The sequence below is a fragment of the Benincasa hispida genome, chromosome 6 (genome assembly GCF_027475165.1).
Source record: "Benincasa hispida cultivar pf3 chromosome 6, pf3_genome.v1.1, whole genome shotgun sequence".
NCBI classification, from domain to species: domain Eukaryota; kingdom Viridiplantae; phylum Streptophyta; class Magnoliopsida; order Cucurbitales; family Cucurbitaceae; genus Benincasa; species Benincasa hispida.
In genome coordinates, this window is record NC_143483.1 from 2,807,865 (window position 1) to 2,819,951 (window position 12,087).

The following is a 12,087-nucleotide window of genomic DNA, read 5'->3' on the forward strand; positions in this document are numbered from 1 at the left end:
TTTTTAGCTATGGTAACTTTAGGTTTTATCCCTTTTACCGATAGTCAATCTATTACAAAGCCTCCTTTCTTTAATGGTACTAATTATAGTTATTGGGAAAATAGAATGAGATTTTTCTTGCTTTCTATTGATTATGATTTATCGGATATTGTTGAGGAAGGTTTTAAAATTCCAAAAAAAGATGTTGATGGTGTTAGCACTATAAAACCTAAGGAAGAATGGTCAATAAATGAAAAGAAAGCATGCTCTTTAAATGCCAAAGCTATTAATTGCTTATTTTGTGCTTTGAATGAAGTTGAGTATAATAGAGTGTCTATTTGCAAAACCGCTAAAGAGATATGGGATAAATTAGAAATTACTCATGAAGGAACTAGTCAAGTAAAAGAAACAAAGATTGACATGTTAGTTCATCAATATGAAATGTTTAAAATTGATGAAAATGAAGCTATTTCCGATATGTTTATTAGATTTACTAACATTGTCAATGCTTTAGAAAGACTTGGGAAAAAGTACTCAAATCTTGAGAAGAAAAAGAAGCTATTGTGGTCTTTGCCTAAACAATGGGAGCCTAAAGTCACCGCCATTCAAGAGGCAAATGATCTCAATTCTCTCTCCATTGATGAACTCATGGGCTCGTTGTTGACGCATGAGATAAAGATCAAGAAAAACATGGAGGATGAGAAGAAAAAGAAAGAAAAGAGTATAGCTTTAAAGACCATCTCTTTAGAAGTTGACTCCCAAGATGAAGATGATGTTACCTATCTTTCACGTAAGTATAAGAACTTCATCAACAGAAAGAAGCAATTCAAGAAGCATCTCTCCAACCAAAAAGGGTCAAAAGGTGAAAAGAGCAAAAAGGACGAGGTAATATGCTATGAATGCAAGAAGACGGGTCACATTAGAACCGATTATCCTTTTCTCAAATCATCCAAGAAATCCAAAAAGAAAGCAATGAAAGCTACTTGGGATGATAGCGATGAAAGCGAAAGTGGGAGTGATAATGAAGAAGTGGCCAATTTTTGCTTCATGGCTCATAGTGACAAAGAGGATGAACAAAATGATGAGGTGACTCTAGAACCTTTTTCTTATAATGAATTGTTTGAAGCTTTTGAAAATATGCAAAATGATTTAAAAAAAACTTAGTTCCAAGTATGTTGTGTTTAAAAAGAAATACAATGTTTTATCTAGTTAAAATAAGTCTTTACTTGAAGAAATTGCTTGCTTAAAAGAGAATGAGCATGATGCTATGCATATTGATGAAATGAATATCTCTTGTGACAAGCATGCTTTTGATTGTGATGAGAAAAATGCCTTGCTTGACAAATTTAAATTTCTCGAGCATGATAGTTGTGAAAAATATAATTTGATTAAATTACTCAAAGAAAAGGAATTTAGTGCTTTGCAAGAACTTGATAAGGCTAAAGAATCTATTAAAAAGTTGACAATAGATGCTCAAAGATTAGACAAGATAATTGAAGTAGGCAAGCCTTTTGGTGATAAAAGAGGTTTAGGCTATATTGATGAATGTTCTACTCCTTCAAGTTCTAAAACTATCTTTGTTAAAGCATCTCATAATATGCCTAAGCTTAATATGCCTAAGGTTGTGTCTAAGCATGTTAAATCTAACTTTGTGCCTATATGTCATTATTGTGGTGTTGAAGGCCGTATCATGCCTAAGTGTTTTAAATTGAAATATGCTCATACTACTTCTCCAAGAAGAAATTTTTCTCAAAGGGCAAAGTTTCACAATGCTCCAAGGAATAATTTCTCCAAGAAAAGTAGAGTGCACAAATTTATTGTAAGAGATAAATCTTTGCATAATGTTGTTTGTTTCTCATGTGGCAAGTTTGGACATACAATTTATTCTTGTTACTTGTCTAAATCCAATGCCTTAAATGTCTATGCAAAAATGAAATGGATTCCCAAGTTTGTCCGTGCTAGCCATCTAGGACCCAAACAAGTGTGGGTACCAAAGAATCAAACTTGAACATTTGTGTTTGTAGGTTTGTTTGAAAGCCTCTAAGAAAAACAAGTGGTACTTAGATAGTAGTTGCTTGAGGCACATGACAGGAGACCCATCCAAGTTTGTCTCTCTCTCCAAAAAGGATGGAGGTCTTGTAACTTTTGGTGACAACAAGAAAGGTAAAATAATTGGTAAAGGTAGTATAGGTAATGAATCTTCTATTTTAATTGAAAATGTACTTTTGGTTGATGGTTTGAAGCATGATTTATTTAGTATTAGTCAATTGTGTGATAAAGGCTTTAAAGTTGTGTTTGATAAAAAGAATTGCATCATTTGAAAGGAATAAAGTTTGGGGGTTAGTCCCTAGGTTCTCTCATGCTTCTATAATTGAAACTAAATGGGTCTTTAGAAATAAAATGGATGAAAATGAAAATATCATTAGAAATAAAGCTAGACTTGTAGCTCAAGGTTATTGTCAAGAGGAAGGAATAGATTATGAAGAAACTTTTGCACCTATTGCTAGATTAGAAGCTATTAGAATGTTGCTTGCTTTTGCTTCTTATAAGAATTTCATTTTGTATCTAATGGATGTGAAAAGTGCATTTTAAATGGTTATATCATGGAGGAAGTTTATGTAAAACAACCTCCGGGGTTTGAAAGTTTTGATTTTCCTAATCATGTTTATAAGTTGAAAAATGCTCTTTATGGCTTAAAACAAGCTCCAAGAGCTTGGTATAATAGACTTAGTAATTTCTTGCTTGAGAATGGATTTAAAATGGGTAAAATTGATACTACTCTTTTTATTAAGACTAAAGAAAATGATATGCTTTTAGTACAAATATATGTGGATGATATTATTTGTGGTTCTACTAATCCATCTTTGTATGAAGAATTTTCTAAGTGTATGCATAGTGAATTTGAGATGAGTATGATGGGAGAACTTAGCTTCTTCCTTGGACTCCAAATCAAACAACTCAAGGATGGTATTTTCATAAGTCAAGAAAAATACACAAAGGATTTGCTCAAAAGGTTCAAATTCAATGAAGGTAAAATTGCAAAAACTCCTATGAGCACATCCACTAAGCTTGACAAGGATGAAAAAGGTAAGTGTGTGGATATAAAAACTTATAGAGGTATAATTGGATCTTTACTTTATTTAGCCGCTAGTAGACCCGATATTATGTTTAGTGTATATCTTTGTGCTAGATTTCAATCTTGTCCTAAGGAATCACATTTACAGGCCGTTAAAAGAATTTTTAAATATTTGCTTAGTACTATTGATTTAGGCTTATGGTATCCTAGAAATGTTGAATTTAATTTGGTAGGATATTCCGATGCGGATTTTGCGGGTAGTTTACTTGACCGTAAGAGTACTAATGGGACTTGTCAATTTCTTGGTAGTTTCTTAGTTTCTTGGTTTAGTAAAAAGCAAAATTCGGTTACCTTATCCACTACCGAAGTGAAATATATTGCAGTTGCTAGTTGTTGTGCTCAAATTCTTTGGATGAAACAAACTCGTTGTGATTTTGGATTAAAGTTTGATAATGTGCCTATATTTTGTGATAATACTAGTGCTATTAATTTGACTAAAAATCCTATACATCATTCTAGAACTAAGCATATTGATATTAGCCATCACTTTATTAGAGAGCATGTGCAAAATGATAATATTACTCTTGAATTTGTAGGCTCTAATAATCAATTAGCGGATATTTTTACCAAGCCTTTGAATGAAGAAAACTTTTGCAAAAATAGGCTTGAGCTCGGTATTATTCGTTGTGATGCCTCTTGATTTTATAATTTTACTTGTTAAATCTTTTGAAGGCATTTTGATAGGGGGAGATATGGAAAGCATGTGTTAATATTCTTAGGGGGAGGTGTGTTTAATTTATGTTCATGTTTTAAGGGAAACATTTATGTAGTTCTAAATTTTTCTTAATTATTCTTTTTGATGATTCCAAAGGGGGAGAAGTTTTAAGAAAAATATGCTATAAATTTGTTATGATTTTGATTGTATTAATTAGGGGGAGAAATTATTTTTTTGAGTGAATTTCAAGAATGATCTTTATGGTGATATGTTGAATTTTATTATGCGCTACATATAGTTTACATGTATTTCAAGCTATTTTTCTTGAATGGTTTGTCATCATAAAAAAGGAGGAGATTGTTGACTTTTTGGCCCTTAATCTCAAATTAATTTATTTTAATTAATTAATTAATCAATGTTTTGATGATAACAAACTCAATTTTTAATTACTGAAAATTTTAGTATTTTAATATGTCTATAACTTAGAGCTCGGAAAAACGATTCCAACACCTCTTGAATCACTCAAATCGGAGCTAAAACGAAGACAATATGATCGAAACAAATCTATAGAGAAAATACCGTGGTGGATAACGTGGCACAACCAGACCATTTGCACAGTGGCAGCATATTGGTTGAATGGTGGATGGACTTTTGATTTTTGGATTGATTTAAAAAAAATAAAATTTAAAAGAAATTTAAAAGGAAAATAAATTTAATATTATTTTATGTTTGTGTCTAACGGTTAGTTTTTTACACATAGTATGTTTTTTTATTTTTGAATTGACTTTAAAAATAATCAATTTAAAAAGAAAATGAATTAAAAGAAAAATAAATTTAATATTATTTTATGTTTGTGTCTAACGGCTAATTTTTTTTACACATGGTATTTTTTTTTTTTTTTTTTGGATTAATTTTAAAAAGAAAATAAATTTCAAAAGAAAAGGAATTTAATATTATATTTTGTTTGTATCTAATGACTAGTGTAGATTAAAATCTCCACCATTCTTTTCCAAAATCCAATGGTCCAAATTAATTGAGGTTTCTAAAAAAAATTTCCATCTCTATATAAATCATCTTCCTCTCCAAATTTGTACTAACAAATTTTACATTTTATAATCTTCCAAAACTCAAAAGTTTCCATTGTTGCTCTCTCTAAGCTCCCAATTTTTTTTTTCATCTTATTCTTGAGATAGTATTATTGTATTGTGAGGATAAATTTGTTGAGTGCTTAAACTTGTAAATCCACTATAGTGAGAGTTGTATTGTGTTCTTCAAAAATTCCAACATTTGTAACGATTTGATCCTAAACTGTGGAAAGGATCGAGTTTGCTCTTGAACCCATAAAAGAAGCGGTGGTGTAACGGTTGGGCTTTAATCCATGGAAAGAGTCGGAAAGATTTTATTCAAATTCCCAATAGGTGCTTGGGGAGTGGAGTAGGTCGAGTTTGACCGAACCACTATAAAAATTACGGTGTCTTCTTCTCTAACTCTTTCCTTTTTATTTTTGCAATTAATTTAAGCAATGTATTGTATGTTTTAGTTTGTTCTTATTTGTTTGCTAAAAATTGATATAATTGAATTATCACACTTTTTGTCATCTTATTTGTTGTATAAATTGAATTTTTCTTATTATTTTTAAAAAGTGTATTAATTAGTTTAATGGGGTTAATTTAGAAAAAAAAAAGGTTTAATTAAACCCTATTCACCCCCCCTAGGGTTTTCATATCGATCCAATAAGAAACAAATACAGAAGAGTGTCGTCTTGACACAGATCTGGATGGTGGATTTGCTTGTCGGCGGAATGGATGAAGAGAAGAGCTTCCCTCTTAGGCTTGCTCGTCCGGTAGAAGTGACCTTGGTACAGATCTTCAACAGCGGGGATTGAAAGGATTTGCCCTGAGACTCACCTTTCAGCCTTGTCTCTTAAATCTTCCCGGATCTTCTCCGATCAGGCTCTTCAGACCAGTCTCTCTCTCAATATACAAATATCAAAATATGCCCGTACCAAGTATATCTTCTCAGTGGAATGGCCGGAGCTATTTATAGGCTCAGCTTTGACTCTCTGACTTGTGGACCCCACTGTATTGTTAAGGCAGTTCAAGAAATGGTGGAGTGAATATTTCTTCTGTTACGCAATCAATCCCTTCAGAAATGCACAACGATTAGCTGTACATGCGTCAGAATCCTCCGCAATTGCATTGCTCTTTACATCTTCGATTGTTTGCCCGCATGCGGTGTTATTTTTTATTACCGCATGCGGTTGAGATTGCGTTGATCGCTTAGCTCTTGATCGATTGTCGCATGCGCCATCATTGTGTTGATCGTCTATTCATTCCTGAATGATGGGCGCAATGCGACGTAGATGCATTGTTCTTTTTATCTTGACCCATGAACGCATACGATAACTTGATTTCCTGCAAAACAGACTTGAAATATTCTTTTCTACCATCGCAATGGTGTCAATGGGTGTATTGACGATAATTTATAATTCTTGCAATTCTTAGCTAATTTCTATACAATTGATGCAACTTTCCTTTCTTTTGGCCGCAATATTTAAATAAAAACAGTATAAATAAATTGTATTTCTACAAGTTATTACACCCCCAAATTTAGATATATACTTGTCCTCAAGCATATCTTCTACTAAGGCAATATTGCTCAATTCCCATCCTAAATTTTGCGTCGATTGGTTGCTCTGAATGCTCCACCTAGGCACATTACTTAACATCGTAATTTCTTTCTATCCTTGAAAATTCATAACAAAGCCCTACTTTATTCTTCTATACTACAAATTTCTGCTTAAAAATGCTTTTCTAGTTTTTTTAAAAAGAATGTTTACCTTTTCTTGTCAAAACAAATTGATGCGTCTGGATGTGGTGGTCAAACTTTGCGTCATTTATTAGAGACTGTTGATCATGGTGACACCCTTCGTTTTGGCTTGTTCCCACAGGTGTCATGCGAACATCCAACTACGGTTGAGTGCCAATCTCAACTTTAACTCATGAATTTCAGAGGAGTTGTCTCTTGTTTCTTTTATTTTTCGTTCTCATTTTTCTCTTTTCATATTGCGTTGTTCTTGGAAACTCACCTTCGTTTCGGCTTGCTCCCACGGGTGTCATGCGAACATCCAACTACGAGCAGGCTCCTTTCACAACTTAACTCTTATCAGGTTGAGATTGTTTTTTAGGTTTCCTTTGCGCTAACATTGGAGTTTATATGAAATTATTATTTTTTTTCGAAATGATGAACGCATTTTTCTTAATGATCGCATCACTTGATCTCATCTACTCAGACCTTCCCCACCCTCAAATTTAGAGATGCGCAAGGTCCTCATTGCGTTGTTTGGACAGAATAGACAAACACTTAGACAAAATTTCAAAAAGAAGGTTTGAGCAGAATTTTGAAGGATAAAAGGTAAAGTTTGCTATAGCTACGAATTAACTAAGTGTTAGTCAGAAAATACAAAGTGTGGAAATGTTACTAAGTGTATGCATATTATACATCATGGCAACGCAATGAATAACACAAAACAAAAGATCAAGAATATCGAAAAATTGATAAAGGATGATAAAGAAGAGACTAAGGCATATGGATAGAATTGTTACTTAATTGTATTGAAAATTAACTAAGTATACAAGGAATTACAATTAATGCAATACAAATTTTTTTTTTGCATGTACGAACAAAGAATCAAAGAATTTAGATAAACCAAGAAAAATAATGAATTGCAGTTATTTGAATTTGATTCAGGCGGGTGCCCAATTAAAAATTGCACCGCACTTCCATTAACGCAAATACATTTTTGCTGAGGACGGGCAACAACGCATGTATTCTCACAACACACTCCTTAACTCAATGCGTTTCTGGAGGACGAGCGCACGGTATTTCTACCAGTGCAACACTTCCTCAACATAGTGCATTTTTGCTAAGGATGGGCTAAGAACACATACGAGCACAACACACCCCTCAACGCGATGCATTTGGGTGTAATGGACGTAAAGTGTACCTGTTATCAAGGAATGCACCCATCATCGCGTTACATACCAATTTTTATTTTATCTTTTTAATTCATCAACGACGCAAGTTGAAAAGACTTTGCGGTGTTCAACGTTTCATCCAATCATTCACAAAAATTCTAAGAACATCGCTACTAATGCATATGAATTAAAGGAATTAACATGACATGGAAAGACACTAATGAATTAAATTGAAGGAAAATACAGAAAGCATTAAAGGCTAATTCTAATAAGCAGTAAATAACGCAATTTAGGAAGCAGTAAAGAAAGCAATTAAACATAGAGATAAGGATGCTGATTGGAAGAAGTTTTCAGAATTACCACAATAGCATCCCCCCACAAGCGATTAATCCTTCTTGCCCAAGTCAATGGTATCCATGTGTCGATCCACGTCACCCCCGTAGTAAGGCTTAATCCGTTGACCATTGACTTTAAATGCGTTGTTTCCGTCTTCAGTTGTCAGTTCCACTGCGCCGTGGGGAAAGATAGTCTTGATTCAGAATGGCCCAGACCAGCAGGACTTCAACTTCCCTAGAAACAATCATAACCGTGCGTTAAACAATAGTACCTGTTGACCTTTGACGAATGTTCGGTTGTTTATGCGGTCTTCATGCCACTTCTTAGTTCTCTCCTTATAGATCTTGGCATTTTTGTAGGCGTCCTTTTGCCATTCGATCAGCTGGTTCAGTTGCAATTTTCGGACTTTCCTCGCACTTGCTAGATCAAAGTTCAGCTTTTTGCATGCCCACATCGCCTTGTGTTCCAACTCGAGAGGCAGATGATAAGCTTTTTCGAAGACCAGGACATATGTGGACATACCAATTGGAGTTTTGTAGGAAGTCCTGTATGCCCACAGTGCTTCGTCGAGCTTGGGTGACCAATCCTTCCTGGAGGTACTGACTACCTTCTCCAAGATAGTTTTGATCTCTCGGTTAGAAATCTCTGCCTACCCATTAGTCTGTGGGTGATAAGCAGTTGCAACTCTATGGCTGACGTTAAATTTAGTCAACAAGTTGGTGATTATGCAGTTGATGAAAAGTGAGCCCTCATCGCTGATTAAGGCCCGTGGCGTTCCATATCGAGCAAAGATATTCTTCTTGAGAAACTTCGCCGCTGTGGCCGCATCATTTTTGGCACATGCGATGGCCTCAACCCACTTCGATATGTAATCAACCACGACAATGATGTAGTGATGACTTTCTGACGGTGGAAATGGGCCCATAAAGTTGATTCCCCATACATCAAATAATTCGACCTCCAAGATTGACATCAAAGGCATTTCATTTCTTTTAGACATATTCCCCATTCTCTAGCATCTATCGTACTGAACAACGTGGGCATGGGCATCCTTAAACAGTGTTGGCCAGAAATAGCCACTCTGTAGGATCTTTGCGGCGGTCTGCTGCCCCCCCAAAGTGTCCTCCGTAATGGGACTCATAATAAAGCTCCAGAATATGCTTGACTTCATGCTCAGGAATGCATCGATGTAAAATGTGATCAGGTCCAAGTCGATATAGGAATGGTTCGTCCCAAAAATAAAATTTGATGTCATGTCTCAACTTCTTCTTCTACTGGTAAGTATGGTCCTCTGGTACTTGGCTGCAAACGATGAAGTTCTCAATGTCCGCATACCAGGGAACATTAATGCCTATCGACATCAGCAGCTCATCGGGGAATCTTTCTTCAATATCTCTTTCTTTCTCTTGAACTTAGCAATTTTCCAATCTTGACAGATGATCAGCGACTTGGTTGTCGGGGCCCTTCCGGTCCTTGATTTCTAGGTCAAACTCTTGCAGAAGCAACACCCACCGTATCAGTCTCGGTTTTGCATCCTTCTTTGTCATCAGATATTTGATTACAGAGTGATCAGTATACACCACAACGTTTGTTCCGATTAAGTACTGTCGGAATTTCTCCAGTGCAAATACCATTGCGAGCATTTCCTTTTCTGTGGTTGTATAATTCTCCTGCGCATCATTCAACGTTTTACTCGCATAGTAGATAGGATGCAAAACCTTGTCCTTGCGCTGACTCAAAACTGCGCCCACAACATACCCACTAGCATCGCACATCAATGCAAATGGTTGCGTCCAATCAGGCGTTCACAACTTATAGACGTTCACAACTCACTCAGGATTAAGGTCATGTTACCTATGGTCATCCTTGTGAAATGAAAGTCTCAATTATGAACGACGTTATATAACGAGACTAAACATTTCGTGTTCCGGTCTTATACAAACTCCTTTGTATAGAATATCCCTGCTCGCATGTCTAATACATGAATGATCAGGATCATATCATTTGTAGCACTTTACAACATTTATAACACCTATAGAATGGGTCACACTCGTGGTGTCATCAGGATAAGATATCCCTCCTTATCCATATACTACAGACCATTTAGGTTATCACTTAAAACACGATCCACTTGTATGTCTCCACATACATGTTTAAGTTACAACAATAACCATGGATCTTAGTTTATTGGTTTGTGGTTAATGCAACTAAAATATCTCATATTTCATAGATTGAAGTGAATAAAATATCATATATTATAAATCGCGAAAAATTTGTTCATACAAGTGTTTATAAAATATAAGATCCTACGAGATTTATGGCATCAACCCCAACACTAGGAACAACGCATGGAATCGATTCCTACGAGAACTACAAAAATAGATATTTTGATGCAAGATAACACATGATATAGGGTTAGCGGGAATTTTTAGTGTTGATCGACGCAAACTCATTTTGCCACATGAATTCTTATCAATATCAACTATATTCTGCCCATCAACCCTCATAATTCTAAGTAAAATGCTATAATAGCTTGTATTTCTACAAGCTATCAAAACCGACAGCTGCAGTCTTCATACTACAGATAAATTTTTGTGTCCATTGGATATAACCAATCAATAGTGTGATGACCCTTCATAAATTGCTCGTAAGTATAGCTGGGCTAAAATTATCGTTTTGCCCCTGTAGTTACATCTAACTTCTTAAGTATCACTAATCTCTCTAATGAACAATAAGTCATAGTCCAACTATGATCAAGTCCCTCTCGGGCCAGGAGAGGGTGTGGCCACTGTGTTCAAGACCCGGAATCAGCCCTTAAAGGAGCAATTTATCTACTTGCCCCTACATCGGGGAAGGAGGGAATTCTGTCTCGTGTAGCTATGTTCCCAGCTCCCCAGCCAGACGAATCCCTAAAATGGTAGACTTATTGAGTTGGCAATCTGGTCACTCTCACCCATACAAATCAAAGAACTGCCTTCATGAGCAGGAGTTCACAACTCATTCAAGATTTAGGTCATGTCACCTATGGTCATCCTAGTGAAAAATAAGTTTCTATTATTAATGGCGTTATATAAAGAGACTAATCATTTCATGGTTCGATTTTATACAAACTCTTTGTATATGATACCCCCGCTCACACGTCTCCACATGAATGATCAGGATTAGATCATTTATAGCAATTTACAAAATTTGTAACACCTACAAAGCAGGTCATATTCGTAGTGTCATTAGGATAAGATACACAGCCTTATCCATCTACTACTGACCGTTTAGGTTATTATTTAAACAAGATCCATTTGTATGTCTCTACATACTTGTTTAAGTTACATGAAATAACCCTAGATCTTAGTTTATTGGATTGAGTATATGCTTATAAAATAACACTTATTTTATTAACAACAATATGTTTATACAAAGTTTACAAACTACGAGATTACAAGAGATTTAGGATACCAATCCCCACATACATTGCTTAACCCAAAGGATTTGTGGATCCTACACATCCTGACCATGTATATAGACTCAACAAGGTTCTTTATGGCCTTAAACAGGCACACAGAGCCTGGTATGAACGGTTAACCGAGTTTCTTATCAACATCGTGTACAGTTGTGGAAGAGATGATAAGACTCTCTTTGTAAAAAAATCTCATGAGAATTTTGTGGTTATTCAAATTTATGTTGACGATATTGTTTTCAGAGGGATGCCACAGAAGATGGTCGAGTTCTTTGTGAGACAAATGTAGAAAGAATACGATATGAGCATGGTAGGAGAACTACCCTATTTTATGAGATTTCAAATAAAGCAACTAAATGAGGGAATCCTTCTACCAAAGTAAATATGCCAAGAGTTTAATGAAGAAGTTCGGCTTGGAAAGTGCTAGTGTCAAAAGAACTCCAGCTCCAACTAATGCAAAAATGTCAAAAGACTGAAGTGGAGCTCAAGTCGATGAAAGCCTATACAAAAGCATCATTGGAAGCTTACTCTATTTAACAACCTCTTATCG